At 35.1% G+C, this 26,926-nt stretch overlaps 1 long non-coding RNA gene across 1 annotated transcript in view; it reads left to right on the forward strand.

Moving 5' to 3' along the window:
• Positions 1 to 7,325: 7,325 nt before the first annotated feature.
• The window catches only part of LOC131509042 (uncharacterized), an 88,362-nt gene continuing 68,761 nt past the window's right edge, over positions 7,326 to 26,926 (forward strand). The window contains exon 1 of the long non-coding RNA XR_009260272.1: positions 7,326 to 7,403. This is a non-coding gene — a long non-coding RNA (uncharacterized LOC131509042). The remainder of the gene's footprint in view (positions 7,404 to 26,926) is intronic.

The following is a 26,926-nucleotide window of genomic DNA, read 5'->3' on the forward strand; positions in this document are numbered from 1 at the left end:
TTTAAAGAAAATACAGGGGTAAATCTTCATGATCTTGCACTTGACAATGGATTCTTAGCTAGAACACCAAAGGCATGAGCAATAGAAGACAAAATAGATACCTGAGACTTCGTCAAAATTAAAACCTTTGTGTATCAAATGACATTACCAAGCAGGTGGAAAGACAGTATGCAGAATAAGAGAAAATAACATCAATTCACCTACCTGTTAAAGAACAAGTATTCAAAATATATAAAGAACACTTAGAACAACAAAAAAACAAACTACCTAACTAAAAAATGGGCAAAAGACTTGAATAGCCATTTTTCAAAAGAAGGTATATAAATGACCAGTGAGTACACTAAAAGGTGCTCAACATCATGAGTCATTAGAGAAATGCAAATCAAAACTGCAATGAGGCATCACTTCACACTCACTAGTATGCAATAATTGTAAAAATAGAAAATAACAGCAGTTGATGAGCATATGGAGAAATTAAAGCCTTTGTATGTTGCTGGTTGGAATTGAAAATGATTCAGCTGCTTTGAAAAAGTTTAATGGTTCTCCCAAAAGTTAAATTTAAAACTTCCACTTCACCCTGCAATTCTGCTCTTAGGTATATACCAAAATAATTGAAAACAGGCACTCAGACAAATAAATGTAAATGCATGTTCATAGCAGTGCTATTCACAATAGCCAAAAAGGTAGAAACAGCCCAGATGAATCAACAGATAAATGGGTAAATAATATAGTGTATATACATACAATTGAATATTATTCAGCCATAAAGAAAGACTGAAATTCAGATACATTCTGCAATATGGATGAACCTTGAAAACATTTGCAAAGTGAAAGAACCAGACATAAAATGTCACATATTGTATGATTCTACTTATAGGCACTATCCAGAATAGAAAAATATGTAGAGATGGAACACAGATTGGTGGTAGGCAGGGACTAGGTAGAAGGGGAATTGGGAGAAATTGCTTGATGGGTAAAGGGTTTTCCTTTGTTGTAATGGAAATGTGTTGGAACTAGATAGAGGTGGTGGTTGCACAACATCATGTATATACTAACTGCCATTGATTTGTCCACTTTAAAGTGATTGATTTTATGTTATATAAGTTTCAACTCAGTAAATTATGTGAAAAAAACTATAAGAGGGATTAAAGAACTGTCAGTACTGGCATAATATTTTAATTCAGGAGTGGGAAAACTATAGTGCTTATGCCAAATCAAGCTCACCACCTGTTTTTGCACAGCCTTTGAGCTAAGAAAGGCTTTTACATTTTTAAATGGTTGAAAGAAAATAAAGAATATAAAATTCCATTAAAAATACTAGTGTGCTTTCAACTTTATTAAACTTAGAGAGCTTTTCCTATTGTCTCTGTTCTTTGGGTATTGAAAAAAAGATGAAAACAGCCTTCCCTTTCTATATGTATCTGTTGCTGCCATCTTCTGAAGAAAATGATGTATTAATTGGACCCAATTGAGATAACACAGTCTAGTATTAAAGTAAAGTATTAAAGCATTTGGAGACCTGGGTTCTAATTATAGCTCTGACATATATTAGTAATGTGAACTTTGTCAACATAACCTATTTAATCCCCAGTTTTTCATCAGTTAAAGGAAATACTAGCAATATTTCAACATTTTTGTGAAAGTTAAGGATAAGGTATGTAGAATTAATGTCACGTAGTAGACATACAATGTAATGATAACTTTCAGTAATGAATGGGACAGATAGTTTATTTTTTCTTCTATATTAAAAAAACAGTTTCTGGGGTGCCTAGCTGGCTCAGTCAATGGGGCATGCAACTTGATCTCTGGGTTGTGGGTTTAAGCCCCACATTGGGTATAGAGATTACTTTTAAAAAATCTTTAAAAAATAAATAACTTATAAAAATTAAAAAAAAAAAACACCTTCCTAAGTGGTTTCTCAGATAGATATTATCATACCAATTCATTTTCTTAAATAGATTTTATTTTTATAGCAGTTTTAGGTTCATAGCAAAATTGAGCAGAAAGTACAGAGAATTCCCATATACCTCCTGCCAACACACACGAATTCCTTTTTAAATCACATAATAGAAAAGTATTTTAACAACTATAGAACAATTTATTTTGCTTTTATGATCGAGGTCCCTGTTCTTTCTCCAGCACTCTATGTCTCAATATCTCTTTTCCACTAGTAATTCTAGAATGGGTGTGAGTATTCTTAGCCTACAAGTAAGATCTAATGTCTCCTTTGTCCCTAAAGATGATTGCATTGGCTCCTCTGATGGTTCTTTAATCAGCAACAAGGTAAACCAGTTGTGTTTTGATCCCTTTAACACATAGGTTTGCAGAGGTTGCAATGGGAATATAAAGGAAACTTGCATTTTTTTTTTCTTTAGACCTGACCTGGAGATTTTTGCTCATGAAGTCTGTAATTATATAATCTCTTAGGTACTAGTCCTTTGGTAAGCAACTAATAATATTTCTTAGAAGACTCCTGGACTTGCTGCAAGCTTGATATCATACCGATCTTGTCATAACCATCTATTTCTCTAGCCTAGTCCACTCTATTTCATATAACATGCTTTCCTGGTCAGATTGGACTCATTCTTCCTATTGGCCATTTCTGCTCATCTTAGTGTCATACCTACCACATCCTCATAGGTCATTATCATAAACACCATTGTCTAAACTTATAATATCTAATATTTAATGAGCATGAAGAATAAGATAAATATTAAAATAAACACTTTTTGTATACCATATAATTTATTCCTGAAAAACCCTATGAAACACATAATATTATTTGCACCATGTTACTGTTGAGTAAATTAAGAATTTGACACAATGACATAATAGCTAATAATAATGAATAGCACTTACAATATTGAGACTAGTTCTACTTGAGGCTCATGCTATTACTATTTAGTGTTCATAGTCATAATAAAAATATCTTACTCTTGGTCCAAATATATATGTAAATATTTGGATAAGTAGTAGCAACTTAGTAAACACACACGAATCAAACTCAGAGATAGCCTACTCTTTCTGTTTGAAGTGTCAATGCCTCTCATATTGCTTACCTCAGTTAGTCTTTAATTTGTTTCTTTTTCCTCTTTATTTCTCCACATATATCCTTCCTCACACAATTCAATTTATTATCTCATCTTATTGTGCCACCACCATTTAGTCATTGATCTTTCATAACAAAATATGTAATGAAACCATACTTACAAATATTTGATGAGGACGGGGGTGGAAGTGTTTGATAAATCCAATTTGATTATAATTCTACAGGTAACCTAAATAATTTATATCTATCTAAGAGGAAAGTAATTTAAAAAATAGGGAAGCTTGGCAGGTGGGCAGAGAAGGCTTAGTTGATTGAGCATCTGACTCTTGATTTTGGCTCAGCTCATGATACCATAATTGTGACATTGAGCCCTGTGCTGGGCATGGAGCCTACTTAATATTCTCTCTCTCCCTTTCCCTCTTCCCCTCTCCTGCTTGTTCACTCACTCTCAGATAATAATAATAATAATAATAATAATAATAATAATAATTTAAAATTAAAAATAAATTAAAAAACAATATTAGCTGTTTTAACCTTTTGGTACCCCTTGGTTTTATTGCATTGCACTGGCTGGTAGAAGTTCTATTTTTTGTAAACTGTTTACCCATTTGGATATTTTATCTTGATATTTATCAAGATTTCTCATCCTTGGCACAATTAATATTTGGGGCTGTGTAATTCGTTTTAGGTGGGAAAAGACTGTCCTGGGCATTATTAGATGTGTAGCAGCACCCTGGCTTCTATCCACTAGATTCTATTAGCACTCTAACTCTCAGTGATGACACCCTAAAAGTGTCTCAAGACATTGCCAAATGTCCCTGGAGGTTTAAATAGGCCCCAGTTGAGAACTGCTGGTCTAATCTGTTGTTCTGTATGCCTATCTGATTCTCAGTCACCATATTCAATGAGTTTTAAATATGTGGCCAAATCTGGTAAGTTTTATTTTTTCAAACTTTGGAGAGTCTTTGTGGCACAGCAATGATCTGAATCTAAACATTTTTATTTTGTTCTTTCTGATTTTTATTTGCAAGTATTTTCTTTGTTCTGTTATAGTTTTGATTTTTTTATCTAGGAGTTGTTTCCTGCTCCATCTTGAAAATTGACTTATTCTAGATATACCAAATATAGGTAACAGAAGACTACTTAATTCTTCCATTGCAAAAATATCTCATTCTACTGATAAGGATTTACAAATCCAAAAAGATTAATCAATTTTTTTCAGGATTAATAGCTAACTTGAGGCTAGCCTGACACTAAAACCTCTCCATCCATATGTTACAAATACATTGTATTCAATATTAAAACTCTGGCTAGAATTTTAAAATCTCCCTCCTTTGATTTGACTTTAATTATCTGTTGGAATTAACCTTGAAAGTGATAAGAATTTATTAAAGGGGCCAGGGTGGCTTAGTCAGTTTAGGGTCTGACTCATGGTTTTCGCTCAGGTCATGATCTGAGTTCTAGCCCCACGTGGGGCTCTGTGCTGATAGCATGGAGCCTGGTTGGGATTCTCTGCCTTCCTCTCTCTCTTCCCCTCCCCAGCTCATGTGCGCATGTTCTCTCTCTCAAAAATAAATAAATAAGCATTAAAAAAAAATTTCTTGGGGCACCTGGGTGGCTCAGTCGGTTAGGCATCCAACTTTGACTCAGGTCATGATCTCGCGGTCCCTGAGTTCAAGCCCCATGTCGGGCTCTGTGCTGACAGCTCAGAGCCTGGAGCCTGTTTCAGATTCTGTGTCTCCCTCTCTCTCTGACCCTCCCCCGTTCATGCTCGCTCACTCTCTCTCTCTCTCTCTCTCTGTCTCAAAAATAAATAAATGTTAAAAAAAATTTTTTTAAAACAATAATTTCTTAAAAAGCAGAGATTTTTTGAGTATGTAAATATATCAAATGAATGTATTTTTAATCTACTTTTTACAGAAATCTATTTTAATCTACTTTTCACAGAAAATCCCATTAATATGATCATACTGAACATACTAATCATTGTATCAAAGTTGTTATGTAGCATCCAAAATTAGTGTTTCGACGCTTGCAATGGAGAAAGTGGGAATTACCTATTCTGGTGTTCTCTCCCAGGACATCTTACTCCAGACATTTAGGACAGCAGAGAAGCAGTCAAAGAGTAAAGGGGGTCAGGCTAGAAAATAAATGGGATGGGTCTGCCATTGCTGAGAGGGTGGGGAGTTGAGAGGAATGCAGGGGCCCCAGCCAACAACAATGATGAGGGAATCCTAATGATGAAGAAGGTGGCAAGGATAGAAGTAAAGAACATTGTATGATGCGCTTTGGAAGATAAAAGTATTATTTATTGACAGCATACCAAAGCAGATATTTCTTGTTATTATCTTTAGAGTTATTATTTTCTGTGATTATCTGTAAAGATATTAAAAATATAATAGTTAGAAATATGAGATTTAGAAGTGGCCATACCTGAATTCAAGTCCCAGATCTTCCACTTATCAATGATATGACTTGAGCAAAATTTTTAACTCAGATAAACCTCAGTTTACTCATCTGAAAAATAAGGGTGGGGGTAAATTATCTATACATAAATTTTAATGTGTCAGATAATGTGGTACTTGTAAAGTGGCCCTAGAAATTCTCAGGGAGTGCTAGCCAAAATTATTGGTATTAAGGAGGCTGTATACAGATGAACCCCAACTTATGATAGTTTAACCTATGATTTATTTGTCTTCATGATGGTGCAAAAGCAATAAGCATTCAGTAGAAACTGTACTTTGAATTTTGACCTTTTCCTGTGCTAGTGTTATGTGGGAGAGTCCTCTCTCGTGATGCTGGACAATGGCAGCCACAGCTCTCGATCAGCCACGTGATCACGAGGGTAAATAACAATTATACTGAAACCATTCTGTGCCTGTACAACCATTCTATTTTTCACTTTCAGCACAGTATTCAGTAAATTACATGAAATATTCAATACTTTATTAGAAAATAGGTTTTGTGTTAGGTGATTTTGCCCAACTAGTAGGCTAATATAAGTGTTCTGAGCATGTGTAAGGTAGGCTAAGCTAGGCCATGATGTTTGCTACATTAGATGTCTTAAATGCATTTTTGATTTATGGTATTTCCAATTTATGATAGGCTTACCAGGATGTAACCCCATCATAAATTGAGGGAGTCTATATATAAATCTGAGACTGCCTGAATATGTTCTTTAAAATTTTCAGACTCATTGCAGTTTTAAAATCAACTCTTTCTTGCTGATGGACACACTTAGTTTATCAATTAACTATAATAATTGCCCTTCCTGCTGTAAAAGTGAAGATTCAGTAAATAATGACCCAAGAACAGATGCCAGGGAATGTACTAATTTTTCCAAACTGATTTCTTTGATTCAGTCAGCAACTACTAATTAGACTGTGTAAATAAATTCTAAAAATCTAACGTCAACAAAATTGGATTCTATGCTACTTTTAGCTTGTATTTTTTGGAAACACAGTTGTCCTAAAACAGTGATGAATTTGACTGCTTTCATAAAAAAAATGGGTTAATTTAGGCATACACCTATGTAGTGGGGGAAAAAAAACCATAAAGATACAATTTATCTTTGTCAAAATCTATTATGACCCAATGTAAAATATGGGTCATATGTAATGTAAATGATGTAAAGAATACGTTATCTTAAAATCATTAGTAAATTCTTGATCAAACACTGATGTGCCAAAAATTTGCTATCTTTCTACCTTTCTGTTATCACTTTTGAATATTTTATCACAAATAATACTTAGAAATAATAAGAGTCCAATTAGAATTGTTAAACAAAAATTTAGTTATTTACTGAGTACTATATTTCTGGCAGTGTATTAATTTTTCATATGTATTATGTATTAAATGTATGGTATTATTCATATCTCGTTTGAATGCCAAGATTAGACTGAGAAAGCTAATTGGCATACTCAGAGTCACACAGATGTAAGTATAGTAAGTCATGAAGATAGAGTTCGGACCCAGTGTATCTTATTCAGAAATTTGTTTAACTAACTTCTGTACTTTGCCACTTCCTTTAGCATTGTTCAAAAATACACTTTCTTAAACATTGAAAATTTTCAGTTTGCTCTGTTGTTATTACATTAAAATGCAATCCTTGCCATATTATGTCATTATAAAAATTATAAAAAATTGGCTATAGTAGTAATAGCAGCTAAAAGTTACTGAGCAATTAATAGGTGCCAGCCAGGTTCTGCACTATGTGTTTCAATATGCACTATTTAACTTCCATTCGAAGAAGTAATTGTTTCTGTACCCACATTACAGACAAAAAAAATGAAGCTCTCAGGAGACACATATGTTACACACAACTGGCAGTAGCAGAGATGTGATCCAAACCCAGGTATGTCTGATTCTAAAGCTATTTACCAGTATAATGTTTATATGAAGTTACATATAATTTAATAATTCTTATGATGAGAAAAATATATTGTAAGAACTGAGAGTAATTTTCAGACTTGAAATAATCTAAATAACGTGACAGGTAATTGCTACTAAACCAAAATTCTTCAAACCAAAATTCTATGGACTTCATGTTTGTGCCTGACTCAAGGTTCAGACTAAGGAAATTTCAGAGTTTTAAGATGCTCTTAGATAGCTAGAATGATCCAATTGTTTGGAATTTTGCTCATCTATGAATGTGTGGGTACAGAATTATATATAGCTACATATTTCATACTATTCTAGATAATTGAGCTATGATACTCAACTGAATTGGTGTGTCCTTTGCTTTCCTGTTTTATCACCCAGGCTCTGCGCTGACAGCAGGGATCCCCATGCGGAGCTCAAACTCAGGAACCACAAAATCGTGACCTGAGTCAAAGTTGCTTAACCAACTGAGCCACCCAGACTTTTTAATACAAAACTTATGAGGGTCTGTTGGCTCACTCTAGAAGGTAGCTTAGTGTAATGGTTAAGAAAGGGAATCTGGAGCCAGACTGCCTGGGTTCAGACTTCTTTCTAAGTATGTGATTTTACTTAACTTTCTTAACCTATTTGTGTCTGAGCTTTCTCATCTGTAAAATTAGGATGATACTGATGTGTTTCACAGAGGATTGCTATAAGACTGAAATGAGTAAAATGTGAAAAATATGTAGAATAATGTCTGGCACAAAGTAAGAGCTGTATAACTATTTGCTAAATAAATAAATGAAAATAAAGCCTTCACCAGTAAGCCTAATTGGAAGTATTTTCTCTGTTTGCTGATGTGTTTGATTCATCTCTTAAGGCATTAACCACTTTGCCTACTCTTATAATTATCTACTTGCATACCTTTTTACTGATAGTAGGTTTTAAGCTTCTTGAGAAGAGAGATTATTTCTTGTATTGCCTCAGGACTGTTCAATAAGACTCCTATATAAGTGAATCAATGATTCTCTAGAGCCAGGCAAGTGATTTCCTTCCATTTCCTTCCATCTGAGAGAATATTGCTGATGTCAACCTTAAAAATAAAATAGCCAGTTATTTTACTAGCAGAATGATTTTGTTTGGGAATAGCAGAGAAATTGCAGTTAGGGACATGCAAGCTGTGGTGAACCATAGGCAAGCACAAATAGACAAAGGGGAGGTCAGCTTTTATTAGGTTTTAGGAGGAAATTGGAGAGGGTTGCTTTGAACACAAGGTCACTGGAAAAGAACAAGAGTTTGAGGTACGGCAATCTCTGGTTGGCTGTGAGCAGTGGTTAGTGAGTTGTTGCTGTAACAGAGAGGGATCTTCCTACTTTTCCAAAAAGCAGTAGATGAAATTTCTGTGTGAAAAATGTCGTCCCTTGTCAAGATAATTCTTATCTTTCTTCCTGCTGGTTATGCAGGCTACAGCAATGGAACCTGCATGAGAGCTCCCCCTTCAGCACTTCTCAAATCCATTTTATTTTTTCATTTTGAGAGAGAGAGAGGGAGAGAGAGAATCCGAAGCAGGCTCTGTACCATCAGCATAGAACCTGACACAGGGCATGATCTCATTGACCATGAGATCATGATCTAACCCAAAAATCAAGAGTTGGATGCTTAACTGACTGAGCCACCCAGGCACCCCTTCTCAAATCCATTGTAAATGAAATTTCTTTTATTTTCACACTGATGATTATAGCACCATTACACCATTTTTCACACTGACATGGCAGTTAACACTGGTAGAAATTGTTACCTTCTGATATGATCACTTGGTGCCCTCTATGTATGTGGTAGGCAAAACAATATCCCTACAAAGTTGTCTGTGTCCTGATCCCCAGAATCTATGGATACATTACTTGACTGGGCAAAGAGAACACTGCAGATGTGACTAAAATAAGAATTTTATAGAGATAGAGAAATTATTCTGGATTTTCCAAGTGAGCCCAGTATAATCACAAGTGTCCTTATAAGATGGAGACAATGGAGGCAGAGGTCATTGTGGTGCCATTATTAGGGATGGGGAGGGGGGAACATAAGCCAGGAGATATGGATAGCTTTTAGAAGCTAGGACAGGAAAGGAATGGATTTTCCCTTAGAATCTCCTAAAAGAATACAGCCCTGCTGACAGGTCATTTTCAAGACTTCTTACTTCCAGAACTGTCAGTCAAATTTTGTTATATTAAGTTTGTGTTATTTTAAATCACGAAGTTTGTGGTTATAGCAGCCACAGGAAACTAATAAAATCTATTTCCATGAGTGAAAGATAATGAAACAAAGATAGTAATAAGGGAAGAAGGAAGAAATGAAGGAAGGAAAGAGGAGGAATGCTTTACTAGAGATAACATTTCTGTGGCTGATATGAATAAAAGGGCCAAAAACTAAATAGAGAGAATTAAGCAAATTATCATGGGCAGAAACTAAGCTGAAATGTTGGGAACAAAATTTCAAACAAATACATTAATTATTTTATTGAAAGTTGGTAGACATTTATATGAAAATTACTTTATCACGAGCAAGTTGTTGTAAGAAAAAAAAGATATTACATTAATACCTAAATTAATTTAAAAATGATGGCATCACAAACCAAGTACAGAGTTTCTTTTAAAAACCCAGTCTTAGGGGCACTGGGTGGCTCACACAGTTAAGCATCCAACTTCAGCTCAGGTCATGATCTCAGGTTTGTAAGTTCAGGCCCCACATCGGGCTCTGTACTGACAGCTCAGGGCCTGGAGCCTGTTTCAGAATCTGTGTCTCCCTCTCTTTATGTCCCTCCCCTGCTTGCAATCTCTCTCTCTCTCTCTCTCAAAAATAAACAAACATTAAAAACAAATTTAAAAAATTTTTTTAATGTTTTATTTATTTTTGAGAGAGAGAGAGACAGAGTGCAAGCAGGAGAGGGGCAGAGACAGAGGGAGACACAGAGTCCGAAGCAGGCTCCAGGCCCTAAGCTGTCAGCACAGAGCCTGATGCGGGGCTCCAACTCACAAACCATGAGATCATGACCTGAGCCGAAGTTGGACACCTAACCAACTGAGCCACCCAGGCGCCCCCATTAAAAACAAAGTTTTAAAAAATTGAAAAAAAAAAAAAAAAAAACTCTTGAGTGGGGAGGCATCTGGGAGGCTCAGTTGGTTAAGTATGTGACTCTTGATTTTGGCTCAGGTCATGATCTCATGGTTCGTGAGATCAAGCCCAACATTGGGCTCAACTCTAACAGTGGCAGAGCCTACCTGGGATTCTCTCTGTCCTTGTCTCAACCCTTCTCTTGCTTACATTCTCTCTCTCTCAAAAATAAATAAACAGGGCACCTGGGTGGCTCAGTCGGTTAAGCGTCCGACTTCAGCTCAGGTCACGATCTCGCAGTCCGTGAGTTCAAGCCCCGCGTTGGGCTCTGGGCTGATGGCTCAGAGCCTGGAGCCTGCTCCCGATTCTGTGTTTCCCTCTCTCTCTGCCCCTCCCCCGTTCATGCTCTGTCTCTCTCTGTCTCAAAAATAAATAAACATTAAAAAAAATTTTTTTTAATAAAAAAATAAACAAACATTAAAAAAAAATACAGCCAGTCTTGGAAATGGTGAGTAAAATTTTTTAAACTTATTCTCTCAGCAGTGATATTTAATTGTCTCCACTCATTCCTTCCTTCTCTTGCCTTTCATCTTGTCTCCCTGATTCTACTTCCAACCAAAAGCAGTTGTGTTTAGGGTAGTAGTGAAGGGAGAGTAAACAGAAGGGCAATGGTGGGGATGATACCGTCAGTCTCATTTTTAAAAAGAGACTGCAGAAGTGCTGAACAGAAGCTTTAATAGCATCCCTGGCAGTAACCACCCCTGTTCCCCGTGTATTTTGAATCAGATTTAATTTGAATTAAATAGAAATAAAACTCTTTACCATTGCACCCTAATGACTGTAATTTTCTCTCAAGCTGTTACTTACAGACACAGTATGCTGCACCTTGAAAAGAACATTCTTATCCTTTTTTATTGAGTCTGAAGGCTAATACCTTTATTTTTAAAAGTAGTCTATTTTTGAAGGATAAACTTAAATATTGTGAATTATTATGACACATAGGCCCTTCTGGATTTTTCACAAAAAGAGAAATTCCCAACTTAGTTGTCTTTATTTTTTTTACCGTAATTCTAGCCAGCCCAATGATACCACCCAGTTTGTCTTTTTTAGGGTTATAATACTCCTGTCAGAAGCTCTATGGGAAGCATTTAACTTACCACATAGCCGTAACCCTGATTGCCAGAGCCAAAATGTCTCCAATATGACTTCAAGTAGTTCAAGTCTCTGGTGCCAGATGGCATGCAGATTGGTCCCTTTCACAGATACAGATGACACTGTGCCCAGAGTTTGTTAGAGTGTCTACATCTACTCCTGCTGGGAATATAATTTGGTAGAAAAACTCTTTGGCCTACCTGCCAGTGATACAGAAAATATAGATAGACAGACTCATTTCCAGATGACAGCTTTAAAATACACACCCTTCTCTGTTATCAGAATAGCAAAGTACCAAAATTGAAAAATGCAGATAAACATGTATCTTGAAGCTGGATGGAAGAAGAAATTTATTAAAAAAGTAAAATTTTTAGTAGTAGGCTAAACAGAAATTTCACTGAATGAGAGATCTAATATGTCGTCTCCTTTTTCCCTCATTGTAAAAACTACCAAGGAGGAAAACAAACTGTTCAGAATAAATGGAGTAGGGGAACCTCTCTGCATCTATGTATCATGACTTTGATATCCAAGAGGCTGCAATGAGTGGAAGGAATACCAATATTAATACAAGTTCCCTGAACTAGGTAATAGTTATTAGAATGAATAACTGAATCTAGATGCTATATTCTATAAGTTTTCTATATTATATCCTATAAGTTTTCCATTTTTTTTATATCTGACAATTATATACAGTTTTAAAGACTTTTGTTCCAATTCTACCTCATGGAATGGTGGAGTAGGATTATTTTTCTGTTTTTAGGCACTTTCAAATCATCCAATAACCTGATTAATCAATTGATCATATTTCAAAAATTTTAGCCTATTTAGGAAGATAAATCTGCTTTAAAATTAAATTATTTGTTCTACAGCTGAAATAAAAGATTAAGATTATGATTTAAATTTGCTATATGAGTATCCTCTTTGTTAGAAAAATGTATAAAGTTGGGGGTATTTTATATACTCCAACATAATCTTGGGAATGAGAAGTAAGCTGTATAGATGCTTAATGTATATTTTCTGGGGTTTTTTTTTTTTTTATTATATAGATATGCTGGACTTCAGTCTTTAACATGGGCAAATAAAACCATATAGTATTTTGCTTTTACCAGAGTTTTACAACTTGATAGCTTGTCAAATTAGTGATATACTACCAAAATATTTTTAGAAATCATCCTAGAAAAAACCCAACAACTATATCCTATACATAAGCCAGTAGATCAGTTTGTAGGCATTTCTTTGTAGAACCGATATGCTAAGTGTGAATTTGAGGTAAAATATTTAGTATTTAGGAAAGAATAAAAAATGACTGTTGCATGTAAACCCTAAAAGAAATGTCAAAGAAGAAGTAAACTCAATAAAAGGATATTATATTTAAACATTCATAAGCAAACACAGTGTTCTTTAAGAGTAAAATACTGCATCAATGATGCAAATGATGTACAGCAAATAAAGTACGTTTTTTTAAACAGCAAAACTGATCTAATGTAATATGTCATGATTAAGCAAAGGGTTAAAGGGTTAAACTATTTGCCAAAGTTCTACTGATGAATGAAGTAGAAAAACTGAGATTTGAAACTAATTCTATGTAACTTAAGGCAAATTATTTGATCTCATAGTAAGGCTGTGGGAACTCTTACAGCTCCTGGAGGAGCTGATTGACTCATAGTAGGTACTCAATGACTTTTAGCTATGATGATGATGTCGGTGGTGATTAGTATTAGAGATATCTAATAACAAATCTGTAACAAATTATCTTGTCCATTTGACGTCAATATACCATTCTTCCCATTTCAAAATGTCCTGGTTTTAATGGGCTTATAAAATATTCACGGATTGTTTTCTTCTTCAGCTGTTATACCTGTTTTTTACTTTCTCTGGTTCATTACCACACGTATTTTGCTGACTTGTGGACTGCCTGTGATACTGGATGAATGTCCAGTTACTGCCTTTCTCATTAGGACTTGGACAACTCTGGCTGCAAATACTTGTAAACTTATATTGTACCTTTACTTTCTATGTCTTCTTACTTTTATTTCTCATTTTAGTGTCCTCTGTTTCAGTACAGTTTTGATGCACAGTCTATTGCTGTCTGGTGAAAATTGACTTTTGCTAAGTCCATCCTTCATTCTTATCAACTCATCTTATAACTGAGAGTTATATTCATGAGTTTATGAATATAAAAGAGAGGGTCGTTACTAATCTAAAGCAAACAAATTGATTTTGTATCAAAAATTGCATAATAGAGACTTACTGTTCTCCAGTTTGCGTGCTCTCTTGCAAAGAGCCACCATTAATGTAAAGCAAGTTCAGGGCATGATGCTTGCTTTCAAGAATTTGGAATAACTAATTCGATTCTTTCACTCTATCAGAGTTACAGTGTTACTTCACTGCTGCCATCACCATCTACAGAAATGCTAGAATATTAGAAAAAAATGTGGAAAACCAATGTGGAAAAAGCAGTTAAAAACAAAAGTAGAATTTATTTTTTTTTAGGTAGTATGTTTTGCTCGTTATATAAACAGAACTGATCCCGTGTAGCAGGGATCCCAGTTGTCATTTGATTATAAGCCATTGATTTGTAGTGAATGCGATTGTATGTAGGAGTCCCAGCGCCCCTTTTCCCACCCATCTTCTACCATCTCAAGAAAACCGGCACTTTTGCATTCTGTCAAAAACTGAGAATAGGGTCTCCATTGTTTTTGCACCATCAATTTATAATTAATATAGAAGAGTATTTTTATCTCTCACGCTGTGTCCCTCTCCATCATCCATTGTAATCTCTTACTATATTCAAATCTGAGGCATATAGAGGCAGTTATAGTAAACCAGTAGCTGTCAGTTTTTCTGTGCCTCTTAAAACCATATAATTATGATTCAGATCCTCTACAGCTCATAGTAAAGTCCCTCACATCTATATTGTCATTTAAACAAATAAAAATTTATGGACTGTAATGTAAGGTTGGGAAGAAATTTCAACCAGTAATGTAAACCTTATGGGAAAAATCTGTTTTGAACAGTTATTTCTGGGGAATAGGATATACACTTTAACTTTTTTCTATTGCCTTAAAGTAGTAAATGCAAAACATTTGAAAGTAGTGATACTTGTAGTTTGACTATTTCATTATTGTTGTTTTTAGTTTTGAGAAAACACTTTAAATAAGGGGCCTTTGTGAAGTACAGTGACAGTCACGATCCTTCACTGCATCCTCACTTTGATCTTGGCATTTTGTTCTAGATTTCCTTTCAGTGAGATGATACTGTGTAAACAAAAATGTAACAAAATCTGAAGATTATGTGCTTATGGGAGGAAAAGGATGGCAGTGATAGTGAAAGGTTAAAGGGGAAACATAAATAATTAAAATTATATGTTACTTAAGTTAAAATCAGGTTTCAACTACCAAAAACTTTCAATAAGATGTTTTAAACATTTGATGCTATTTATAATATTTAATTTCAAAAGCTAAAAACATAACATGTATCTTTTTTAAAAAGGCATGTATTTTTTTGATAATTTAACAGAGATTCATAAATTAGCACATCTACTTTTACTATTATATTTTTATATTGTTAGTGCTAAATCGATTTTGAAATTTCAAGATTGATAAATTCCAGAATAGGTTATCCATCAAACAATGAACATGGTTTTTGAGAATGACAAGAATAAAAGAAAAACACCATTATTGTTAGTAATAAATGCAGTGAAAACAAAAAAAAAAGGAAGGAAGGAAAAGAGAAGAAGGCAGGACAAAAGGAGGGAAGAAAGAAAGGAAGGAGAGGAAAAAAAAAAACACATAGGTAACCAAAACTTCACTTTTGCGGTAAGGCGTAAGTAGGAAGCTTTACTTTAAACCCTGAAAAAATATGACACATCCAGGTTACAAATGCAAGAACGTCTACAGCTGAATCATACAGCAATTGACCCTGCACTTGAGGAAACATCGATATCTAAAGGCCAAAATGCATATTCCATGTTTCCATTTAATTGGACTAAATATATTTGAAATTTTAACAAGCCATACTAATTACCCTGTTGCATGTCTACCATGGGCATACTGTGACTTTAAATGTTTACATATTTTATGTATGAGGATGGAATTACCATTACCATTATTTTTATAAAAAGAAAATCAAGCCCTGCAAAATTATATAAATTCCCAAAGTTCTCAATGGGAGGAATTTTTGAAGACGATGAGAGACTGGTCTCAAATCAAGCCATTTAATGCTAGACCTTCTGCTCTTTACTGCTATGATATTGTTCTGGAAATTATGTTCCTTTTAGCTTCACTGACCTCTTTTCACGGCTTTAACTGGAATATATCATTACAGCAGGCACACAAATGTAAAAATGCTACATCTCTACTCCTCAGTGACCTGACAGCTTAAAATTTGATGTAATTCAAGTGTAATTACTTAGGCTTTTCTCCTAAATGATACTTATTCTAAAACCTAATGTGTTGAAAATAATGTAACAGACCAAAGTTCTCCAAATATACATGAATATTATGTTGTAAAAGAATCATGGTAGCATTTAAATTTGACTATTATCTGTTTTTTTCTAATAGAGTATCCTGAATAGGAGATAATCAAAAAGAATAATTGCTGAATGACTGGATTTGAGAATTTTCCGCCTGTGAAAGCTGAATTCTGATTTCATACAGTGTTAGCTACCCTCAAAATACACTAATGTATGAACCTAAAAGAGTACTTTCTCATGATTCTTTCGTTCTGTAGTTTGTCTCTAACAATGGAGACATGGGACATATTATGGAAGAGGTGGCAGTAACCCTAAGGGTCATCAGAAGAGACCACATCTGTAACTACAAAACATACATGTTCCTCCAAATATGGGATACAAGTCCCTTTATTCTAACTTGGGTCCTCCATTTCTTTTTAAGGTATTAATTTCTCTTCTTTTGAGACTTCAGGACTCCTTATAGTCAAAATCCCAGGCTTGTTTGGTTTCTGTTGATCTTCTTTGAGGGAAATAGCAAGAAGATGGATGGTCAATGTATGAATACTTGAGCAAACCGAATTTCACTCTTTGAAATTCTGTTACAACCAGGAAAAGAGAGTTATATTTTTTATAATAGTGAGGAAGAAAAAGAAGTTGATTAGTTGCTAACTTAAACATATTAAACACCATTGCTTTATGAAATAATCTCATTCATCTGAAAATTAGTGGAAGGGTTGCAAAAACATGGCAATGTGGGAGAACCCAGTTTTCCTGTTCTCCAGAAAAGATCAACTATCCATGAACATAAACAACTCTGGGAGACCTGTAGAGTCCACTTAGAAAGTGTTAGCCATACAGTGGGAAAAACTGAAAATATCACATAAAAGAGAAGGAAGACTTCAGTTTGCCTGTAGCATCTCATCCCTCAAGCCAGGAATGTTGGACAACAAGAAGGAACTTACTTGCCAGGTGGAATGAGTTCTTCTTGCCAGGAAAGGAAAAACAGAGTGAGCAAGCACCTTCTCCAGCCTCTTGGGGCACTGCATGAAGATCTCTCTGTGTTTTCACCCCACCCAGATCAGCAAAACTAAGATGTATAGAGCTGGGAACAAGGAAGAATAGTAGAGGCTGTTACTAGAAGACACACAGCAGGAGCTATTGCAGTTAACAGAGACCTGGATTAAAGTCTTAAAACCTAAGACCTAAAACCATAAAACTGCTAGAAAATAACATAGGGAAAAAGCCCCTTGACAATTTTCAGGATATGATACCAATAGCACAAGCAACAAATGAAAAAATAAACAATTGTGACTACATGAAACTGAAAATCTCTGCACAGCAAAAGAAACCAACAAAATTAGAAGACAACCTATGGAATGGGAAAAGATACTTGCAAATTATATCTGATAAAGGGTCAATATCCAAAATACATAAAGAACTCATATAGTTCCATAGCAAAACAAAACAAAACAAAACAAAACAACAATTTAAAAATGGGCAATGGAACTGAATGGACATTTTCCCAAACAGCTACATGAAAAGATGCTTGACATCACTAATCATGAGGAAGCAAATCCAAACCACAATGAGATATCACTTCACACGTGTCAGAGTGCCAATCATCAAAAAGATAAGAAATGTCTTTATGGTCGAGGGTGTGGAGTGTTGTAGAGGGTGTGGAGAAAAGGGAATGCCTATAATGGTGTTGATGGGAATGTAAATTGGTGCAACCACTATGGAAAATAGTATGGGGGTTCTTAAAAAAATTAAAAGTAGAACTACCATAAAATCCAGCAATCCCACTTCTGGGTACATATCCAAAGGAAATGAAAACAGGATCTTAAAGAGATATCTGCATCACTATGTTCATTGCAGCATCATTCACAATAGCCAAGATTGAGAAACAACCAAAGGGTCCATCAATGATGAATGGATAAAGAAGATGCATATATAATGTGGAATATTGTTTGGTTATGAGAAATGCTGCATTTTGCTTGGATGAACCTTGATAGCATTATGATAAGTGAGGTAAGTCAGACAGATAAAGACAAATACTGTATGATTTCATGACTATATGGAATTGAAAAAGCTGAACTTGGAGAAACAAAGTAGAAAAGTGGTTATCAGGGGCATAGTGATAGGGGAAAGTGAGAGATACTGGTCAAAAGGTACCAACTTCCAGTTATAAGATTAACAAGTCCTGGGATTCTAATATGCAGCATGGTGATTATAGCTAGTAATACTGTCCTATATACTTGACAGTTGCTAAGAGAATATATCTTAATTGTTCTCAACACACACACACACACACACACACACACACACACACACACAAAAGGTATGAGGGTGGAAGTGTTAGTTAATGCTATGGTGGCAATCATTTTGTAATATATATAAATGTATCAAATTAATACATTGTACACCACACAATGTTATATATTAATTATTTCTCAGTAAAGCTAGAAAAATAATCAGAAGTGGATAAATAATTATTAGTGGAAGATTTTAGGAGTATTTTGCAATTATTAATCAATTTTTTATGCCATCATATTATTTTCTTGAAAATAGGAGAATCAGTAAGAAGTGTATTGCCTTTTTAAGGGCGTAACTAAAAATATAACACTACCTCATTGCCTTATCTTGTGGCCCAGCCTGTTATTAGAAAAATAATAACTACAATGCAGAATTGAATCTGTGCTTACACATGAAACATTCTGGGGGGGCTGGGTGGCTCACTCAGTTAAGCATCCAGCTCTTGGTTTCAGCTCAGGTCATGATCTCATGGTTTTGTGAGTTCCAGCCCACATCTGGCTCCATGCTGACAGTGTGGAGCCTGCTTGGAATTCTCTGTCTCCCTCTCTCTCTGCCCCTCCCCCCTTGTGCTGTTTCTGTCTCTCTCAAAATAAATAAATACACTTAAAAAAAAAAACATGAAACATTCCATCATGTGATGCTATCAATTGAATATAGACTAATCAACTTTCTTGAAGTATGAGAGATCTCTATTGGAATGTATTGTTTTTGTCATGATGTTTAAGTTAGATGCCTCAATGCCAGTTTCACTGAAACCTCATCAACATGGCTGCTAAAATCCTGTATTTCTTCTTTATACTAAATTCAACTCTAGAGAAAATTAATAATTTCCTGCCTACTTACAGGCATATAAAACTTAGAAACTAACTTGAGTCAATAAACATCCAAAACAGAACTACAATTTAAGGAAACATTTTAAGGGAGTGTCTTATCTCAGTTTTTAAGGAAAAAGATACGAGCAAAAGCATATTTGAGAGTTGTTATTAGACTGGAATCGAAGGTTCCTGTGTCATAGCCACCTTTAACTTCTACTCATCACTTGCTGACAGAACTGGGAACTAGTTTCCTCAAATTCCTTTTCAATGTATGGTGTTGGGTTAGGGTTTGTCAACGAGAAGAGTTTAGATGAAATTTAGAAGCCATTACAACTGGAAGCCAAGACGCTAGTAGCCGAGGCACCCTCCAGAAATCTCCCTCTTTGTGGTTGCGGCACCCAAATGTAGCAGCTTCTTAGCCTTCTCCACGAGCTCCACCTTGTTCACCTGCTCCGGTTTGAAGACCACTCCAGACCTTTCTCCAACATGGACTTCACATTCCTCTATTAAACTCTTCCCTGAAAAATTGTAGTGGCTCTTTGTTCCCCTTGAGTATATCAAAATTAATAAGTTTTTTGATGCCAGCAGTGTTTCTGTGGGGACAGACTTAAGGTTGGGAATCTGATCAATTAGATTTAAAGAGATTAATGATCCTATTGCCAGTGTGGTATTTAGGATACAATGAAGGTCAATATTTATAAAAATATTTGAGATAACAGAAGGTCCTTGGGGTCCAAGACTTAAGGAGGTAGGAATGCTGGAGCGGATTTTGTACGTCACCCGTTTTCTTACTGCCTAACTAGATCACCTGAGAGGATCCAGAGAACAATCCCTTCAGCACAGCTTTGAGAGATATATTTGAGTATTATCCCACCTAGGGCTGCCATAACAAATCACCACAAATGTGGTGGTTTGAAACAACAAAAACTTATTCCTCCATAGTTATGGAGGCTAGAAATCTAAAACCAAACTGTTGACAGTGCTGTGCTCCTCTGAAAGCAGTAGGGAAGGATCCTTCCTTCCCTCTTCTAGTTTCTAATAATTACGTGGTAGCCTTTCAAGGTGTGCTGTGTGCTTCCTCCTGGAGTTGTGAGTAATTAACTTCTCTATTTCAGTTTCTTTTGTGGTCTGTTGTTAGCCTACGACCTAACCATCCAGCACCTTTTGCTCCACTTGACAAATGTGAATTTAACAAAGTCATAACAACTTGTTAGGAAGATTTTCATACTAATAAACCCTTTCCTTTCTCCTTGTATCATGCAGCATAGAGGATGTAATATATTTGATGATATGAATTCTAGAACTTTTATATTGTGAAATAACTTGCTACATTTTATACAAAGTTTGTCATATCTTCAGTACATATTATATAGAAGGGTTTTTAAAAAAAGAAAATCTTTTAGTGTTTTATTGCACCAATATGTGACATACCATGGACAAATCATGTCCACTAAAACAGGCACTAATAAAGTATAATATAAGGGATCAAATTCAGTCACCTGTCTGGTTTTTGTAAACAAAGTTTGTCGAAGCACAACCACACCCATTCTTTTATATTTTGTTCATGGCTGCTTTCACATTATAATGGAAGGTTTGAATAGCTTCAACAGAATATGACCCACAAATCTGAAAACATTTATTATGTAACTCTTTACTGGAAAAAATGCCCTATTCTGCATTAAAATATAATTGAGTATAATAACACACCCCTTTATACATGGTCTGCGTTTAACATACGTGCTAGTATTTTATAATCATTAAAATCAAAACAGGGCTCCATTATGGCTTTCTTTTTTCATTTTCAAGAGATTGTAAATTTGCTTTTGGAATTGATTTGTCATTGTCCCCCAGTCTTCATCTAATTACTATGGTTCAGACAGTAGTTGTAGATAAATGTTTGTTGAATACTTATTCAGTTCGTTCATTTAATCAGAAATTTTTCAGCTGTAATGTTGTAGGTAAATGTTTGCTGAATACTTATTCGGTTCGTTCATTTAATCAGAAATTTGTCAGCTCTAATATATGGTTGAAATGTTAGTATTAATTATATACTGAAGTGTTAATTATAGTTTTGAAACCATACCATTAAAACTAGCATAAGCGTATTAATTGCAAATATTCTTGATGAATCTGTTGATAAAAATGTGAGGGTAGAAGCTGTTGAGTCAAGAAGAGTCTTGGTGCTAGTGAAATAAAACCAAAGATACTAGCTTGCTTACAAACAGGGATTTGAGGTGAGAACTGTTGGGAAAGTGGAAGAAAACACATCTTCAGACACCTGGGACTGTTCCTTGAAACAGAAATAAAACAACCCATCACCTAGAGCAAGATATCCAAGGGACAAAATAACAAGAATTCAGGTGAGATACTACAAATGAGAAAATTTTTCAATAGAAACACTGGTGAAATTAAAAGCTCGAGATAAATGGAGAGAAACAAAGGGGAAAACATGAGTTAACCCTAATTGTGCCATGTTTCCAGCCTAGAAAAAAACAGGCTGAAAATATTAGACTGACTTTCCTTATCTGTCTTTTAATGTGTTTGTTTTCAGTACAGATTTATTGATTCTAAGCCTTTGGAAGTGTACAAATTTGGATTTGTAGTTTAAGAGACAACAGTCATGGTGGTAATCATACAGGTTTAAGAATCACTGAACTAAGGAATGAGTTAAAATTCTATCACAAAAAAATGGAGTTTGGTACGAAGCCTCTCTTGTCCGGGAGTCTGACATTCCCCTGGTGAGTTTAATTCTGACAACTCTTCTCTCATGTTTCCCTTGGTTTGAATTCTTGTCTTAGTAATCCATTTGATGTTTGGACCATTGTGGGTCCTTGTTTTGCTTTTGTCTTTTATGTTTTCTCCTCATAAACTTTCCAATTTCTAGGTGCTATGGCAGCAGGGCCATTTTTGGCCACAGATAAACTCTGACAGAGGCTGTTGGCATGGGTTCTGAGTAACTTCTGTCTTTGAGTTTCCCTGTCATTAACCTACTCCTTTTTGCTGTTTATTCTTGTTTTCCATGCCCGTTAGGTTATGTTTTGTAGAAATGGCTCATTCTCCCAAGAATCACCACAAATATATCTGGGTCCCTCACAGACTAAATTTATATAATCTCATCTGACAACTGCCAAGCCCACCCTTTTCTCCCTTTATCCTGTAACAGTTGACCCAAAACTTGTTACTATTCTACCTGGAACCCTAGTTCCAGTTGAAAAGAACTATTGATTATTCAAATGCCACTAATTAATGTTGCTCCTAAGTGTGTCCTATATTTTGATAGAAGCATAAACAAAGTAATGAAAGAATAATTATTTTTGCCTCCTAAGGGAAAATTCACAGAGAAGGTGACATTTGACCTGGTTCTTAAAGGAGATTGACAATAACAATACCAAAAATTTGAGGAAGGATCTTTTAAATAGAATGGTAGAAAGATCAAAATGAAGTAAATATAAAAGTCACAGCAGTTCATGGCACATCTATGAACATCAACAAATAAGATAAAATGGTAGAGGTAAAAGAAGAAAAGAGTGGATTGCAACCACATTAAAAGCCATGCAAATAAATTTTAAAGTGTTCAAAGCACAGTAAATAGCTAGCAACACAGGTTGATTTGGGAAATGACATCATGTTTTCATTTTGGAAGGTGACTAGAAAATGAAAGATAATTTTTAATATTATTATACTTCAAACAGTTCTCACCCCTTCATCCTGGGTTATTCTGTTTTTGTTCTTTTAGTAGTCACCTCTTCCCCTTCAGTTAACATAGGTAATGGCTTAAGTCTCTTTAATTTATTGACCTCACACTGGCATTCCAAAATTTTCTTGTTGATTTCTCATTATGAGAGCATTATGCTCAAAAATAGAGTTGTGAGAGCTATATATCTGAAATTTTATCATAAATATTCTAATATGTATTCTTCATCTGTCTGTTAATTTTCTGTTGCTGGTTCTTTTCTGATCAGTACATATCTTGATTTGAGGTGACTCAATAAGGGGCAGATACCTGCTCAAGAATAATCTTGGAAGGAGATAAAAGAGTGTGGCAAATATGAGGAATCTGGCCATTACACAAAGTGGTATTCTCTAATGTGCTCACATGCACTTTATTACTTTCTTCAACTCAGGGGGTGTATTTCCCTTCTTTTTTAAAAATTTATTTAAATTCTAGTTAGCTAACATAGTGTAGTATTGGTTTCAGGAGTAGAATTAGTGATTCATCACTTACATATAATGCCTAGTGCTCATCTCAACAAGTGCCCTCCTTAATGCCCATCACCCATTTAGCCCATCCCTCCACTCAACACCCCTTCAGCAACCCTGTTTGTTCTCTGTATTTTAAGTCTCTTATGGTTTGCCTCTCTCTCTGTTTTTATCTTATTTTTCCTTCCCTTCCCCTATGTTCATCTGTTGTGTTTCTTGAATTCCACATATAAGATGTCATGAGTCATATTGCTATCCCTTACATCACAAACCTCTGATTTAGAGTTATCTCTTTTCAGTTGATTCTGATCAGTGGCCAATATTCCTCCCCTTCCACAATTCCAAAAAAACTGTTCTCTCCTAAAGAACAAAGAGAATAGGAGGACAGAGATTGGAGTTAGGCTTCACAAACCAGGGAATTCCTGGAACTAGCAGAACCTGGAAGAGGCTAGGAAGGATCTTTCCCTAGAAGATTTGAGGGGAGCATGGCCCTACCAACACCTTGATTTAGCACTGTTAGTCTTAGGAACTGTAAGAGAATATGTTTCTACTGTTTTAAACCACCACTCTGTGGTATCTTGTTACGACAGTCTTAGGAAACTAATGGACCCTCTATCTATCCGTTCTCCCATGAAAAATCTTACGTGTCCTGGATCCAGATAAAATTTCATTTCTTTGGTAGAGATTTTTCTGAGTCCACCAATACATGGATACTGAATTTCTCTAGCCTGTGTACTTTCACCATCTTTTTAAACACTCTTGAGCCAAATGAATTACTTTGTAATATTTTTATATATTTGCATGTTGACCTGTATTCTGAACTCCTGGTTCTTTTGTGGGTTAAATAGTGTTAGAAGATCCAGATATTTTTCATCCAACTTTGATTAATATTAGAGTTGATACCTGAGGCCACAAATGTCAAGCTAATATTTAGTGATAAAACTTTAATGATATTATTTAAGAAGCTGTTCACACAAGTGCTTTTGATCATGCAAAGCAATGGATTATCTATTACTGTCATTTACAAAGAAAGATAATGAAGTCTATCAAATATTTACATGGCAGTTACCATGAAATAAGAGAAATCTATACCTAATCTGTATCTTTATCCTTAATATTTTTTTTCTAAAAAGAGACAAAGATCTTTTCTATATTATTTTAAAAATTGAATACTTCCAGGGTCAATTAACTTGTAACCTTGAGGTTTTTAATGTTTGTTTTAGGAAAGAACTTTTAGGATTACGGAAAGCTGTGCATTTGAAATGATGACCTTTGTTTGGCAACAGGTTGATTGTCTCACCACTCCTATGAAAATATCCTGCTGATTCTGACCTCATTCATCTGGTTCTGATTAACTCAACTATTCTAAAGATGTATTAGAGTTCTCCAGAGAAAGAGAGCCAATAGGTTATATATAGATATGTAGAAAGAGATTTATTGTGAGATATTGGCTCACACATGATGGCAGCTGAGAAGTTCCATGAAACACCTAGAAATAATGTTTTACCAGTGATCTGGGCAGCCCTTAGCTCTGTCAAGCTGACATGTAAAATTAAACGTTAGCTAAGGACTATTAGTGTTTCATAATGTTTTGTTTTCCAAGATAAACAATGGCTGACAAATTCAACTTTAAAACAGTAGTGAACTGTGATCTTTCATCATATTGTAAAGTTTGTAGAATAGCGTGCACCTGAGTCATGACTGGGTTTTTAGCAAATATATTCTGAATGAATGTAGAAATGGCCATAAGGATACAAGAAAAAGGTCTGGTTAAAAGGAAAGACCATTATTTTTTGGACAAGTAGAAATATATTTAAATTGCTGGGCAATGATTTCATTTTTGTTTGGTATTTATAACTCATACCTGTATACTTAAGTGTTTTTTGCTGCCAAAATGTTGACCCAACATTAGAGGGTGAAAATATATTTGAGTCTTTCAATAATCTAAGAGAAGCTGTTAAAATTTAGAATATGAAGGATGGCAAATTCTTCTACTTTTGAAGCCTGATTCTCTATGATGAGTATTAATCCAGTCTCAGACTATGCAGCTACTAAATTTAGTAGATGGGTGAGGGAAAAATCAGTCTAGAAAAAAATAGGGCATTCATCAAAATGTCCATTCAGGACTCATTTTGATCGTAGCCTGTATTTTCCTGCCTCTAGTTGGTTTCAATATTTTATCTAGACTATTTAGCTTTTGAATCCAGTAGGATTATGGCTCTGGAAAATTAGAATTGTGTTTTTCAATTTTGGGATGAGCCTAAAAAAATTCAGCAGGCATTTTTTTCTCGGGTATGATCCCAACTGTGATACTTCTCTTGTGTATTTTTATAACTCAACCCCTTCCTCCATTGCTGTGAATATTAGCAATGAAAACTGAAAATTAGAACTGAAAAGGGACATGCTCTAGGAGGTTTAATTCTGAGTTTATAAGATCAAGTGGTAAGGAGCAGAAAAGAGGGAGTGTTTTGGTTGATGAGAGAAGTTAATAAAGCAGAGTTCTTGATTTTTACAGTTTGTTGTATTCTGTCCCAAAGTGATAGGCAGTATGTACTGCTACTTCAGAGCCTCTATTTTGAAAAAAGCACACCAGTGTTCATAACGTCATGGATAAACTGATGCAAGTAAATTTTTATTTTCTCAAACAACCCTTCTTGGTTTGAAGTATCCTCATTGCCAACAGATTTAATTCATATCAGAAGGGCAGCCTTGAATGGCTCCTCTCCAAAAACACAAAAGGTGGAGTTGTATGTACATTATTCCAGTCAAGACTTAAGACTGCCTCTCAATGCAGAAGTAAGCTTGTCACTAGAAGCCACAGACAGATCATAGGTCAACAGCTTTCATATCATTTATACTTAATGGGACCTTTTACACAGATTTGAAGGAGTCAGAAACATCCTCTCAAGTCGGGAGTTTCTGTCTTATTTATATGGCATACATTAACTCAGAAAGAAAAGACAAAAATTTACCTCTTCTTGAGAAAAAGCAGAGAATCCAGTAGCCAGGTTTTAGAAATCATTTTTATTGAGCTAAATTTATACACAATGAAATTTTCTAACCTAATTGTACTGTTTTCTGAGTGTTGACAGATGTACGTAATCATGTAATCACCACCGAAATCATGACTGTTTCCATCATCCCCAAAAGATCTGCCCCTTGTGCCTTTTGGCAGTCCTGCCACCTACTGTCTTTGGGCAACCACCCACTTGCTTTCTGTCACTGGTTTTGCCTCTTCTAGAATTTCAGATGAACGGAATGACTTCACTACAAAATCTTTTGCATCAGCTGTTCATTTAGCCTAATGCCTTTGAGATTCATCCATATCATGTGTGTACTGGTAGGTTGTTTAACTAGTATTATTTTATATAGACTCTTAAATACAGAGAACAAACAGGGTTGCTGGAGGGTTGCTGGTGGGGGGATGGGCTAAATGGATGATGGGCATTAAGGAGGGTACTTGTTGAGATGAGCACT

Source organism: Neofelis nebulosa, chromosome 4 (assembly GCF_028018385.1).
Source record: "Neofelis nebulosa isolate mNeoNeb1 chromosome 4, mNeoNeb1.pri, whole genome shotgun sequence".
Taxonomy (NCBI): domain Eukaryota; kingdom Metazoa; phylum Chordata; class Mammalia; order Carnivora; family Felidae; genus Neofelis; species Neofelis nebulosa.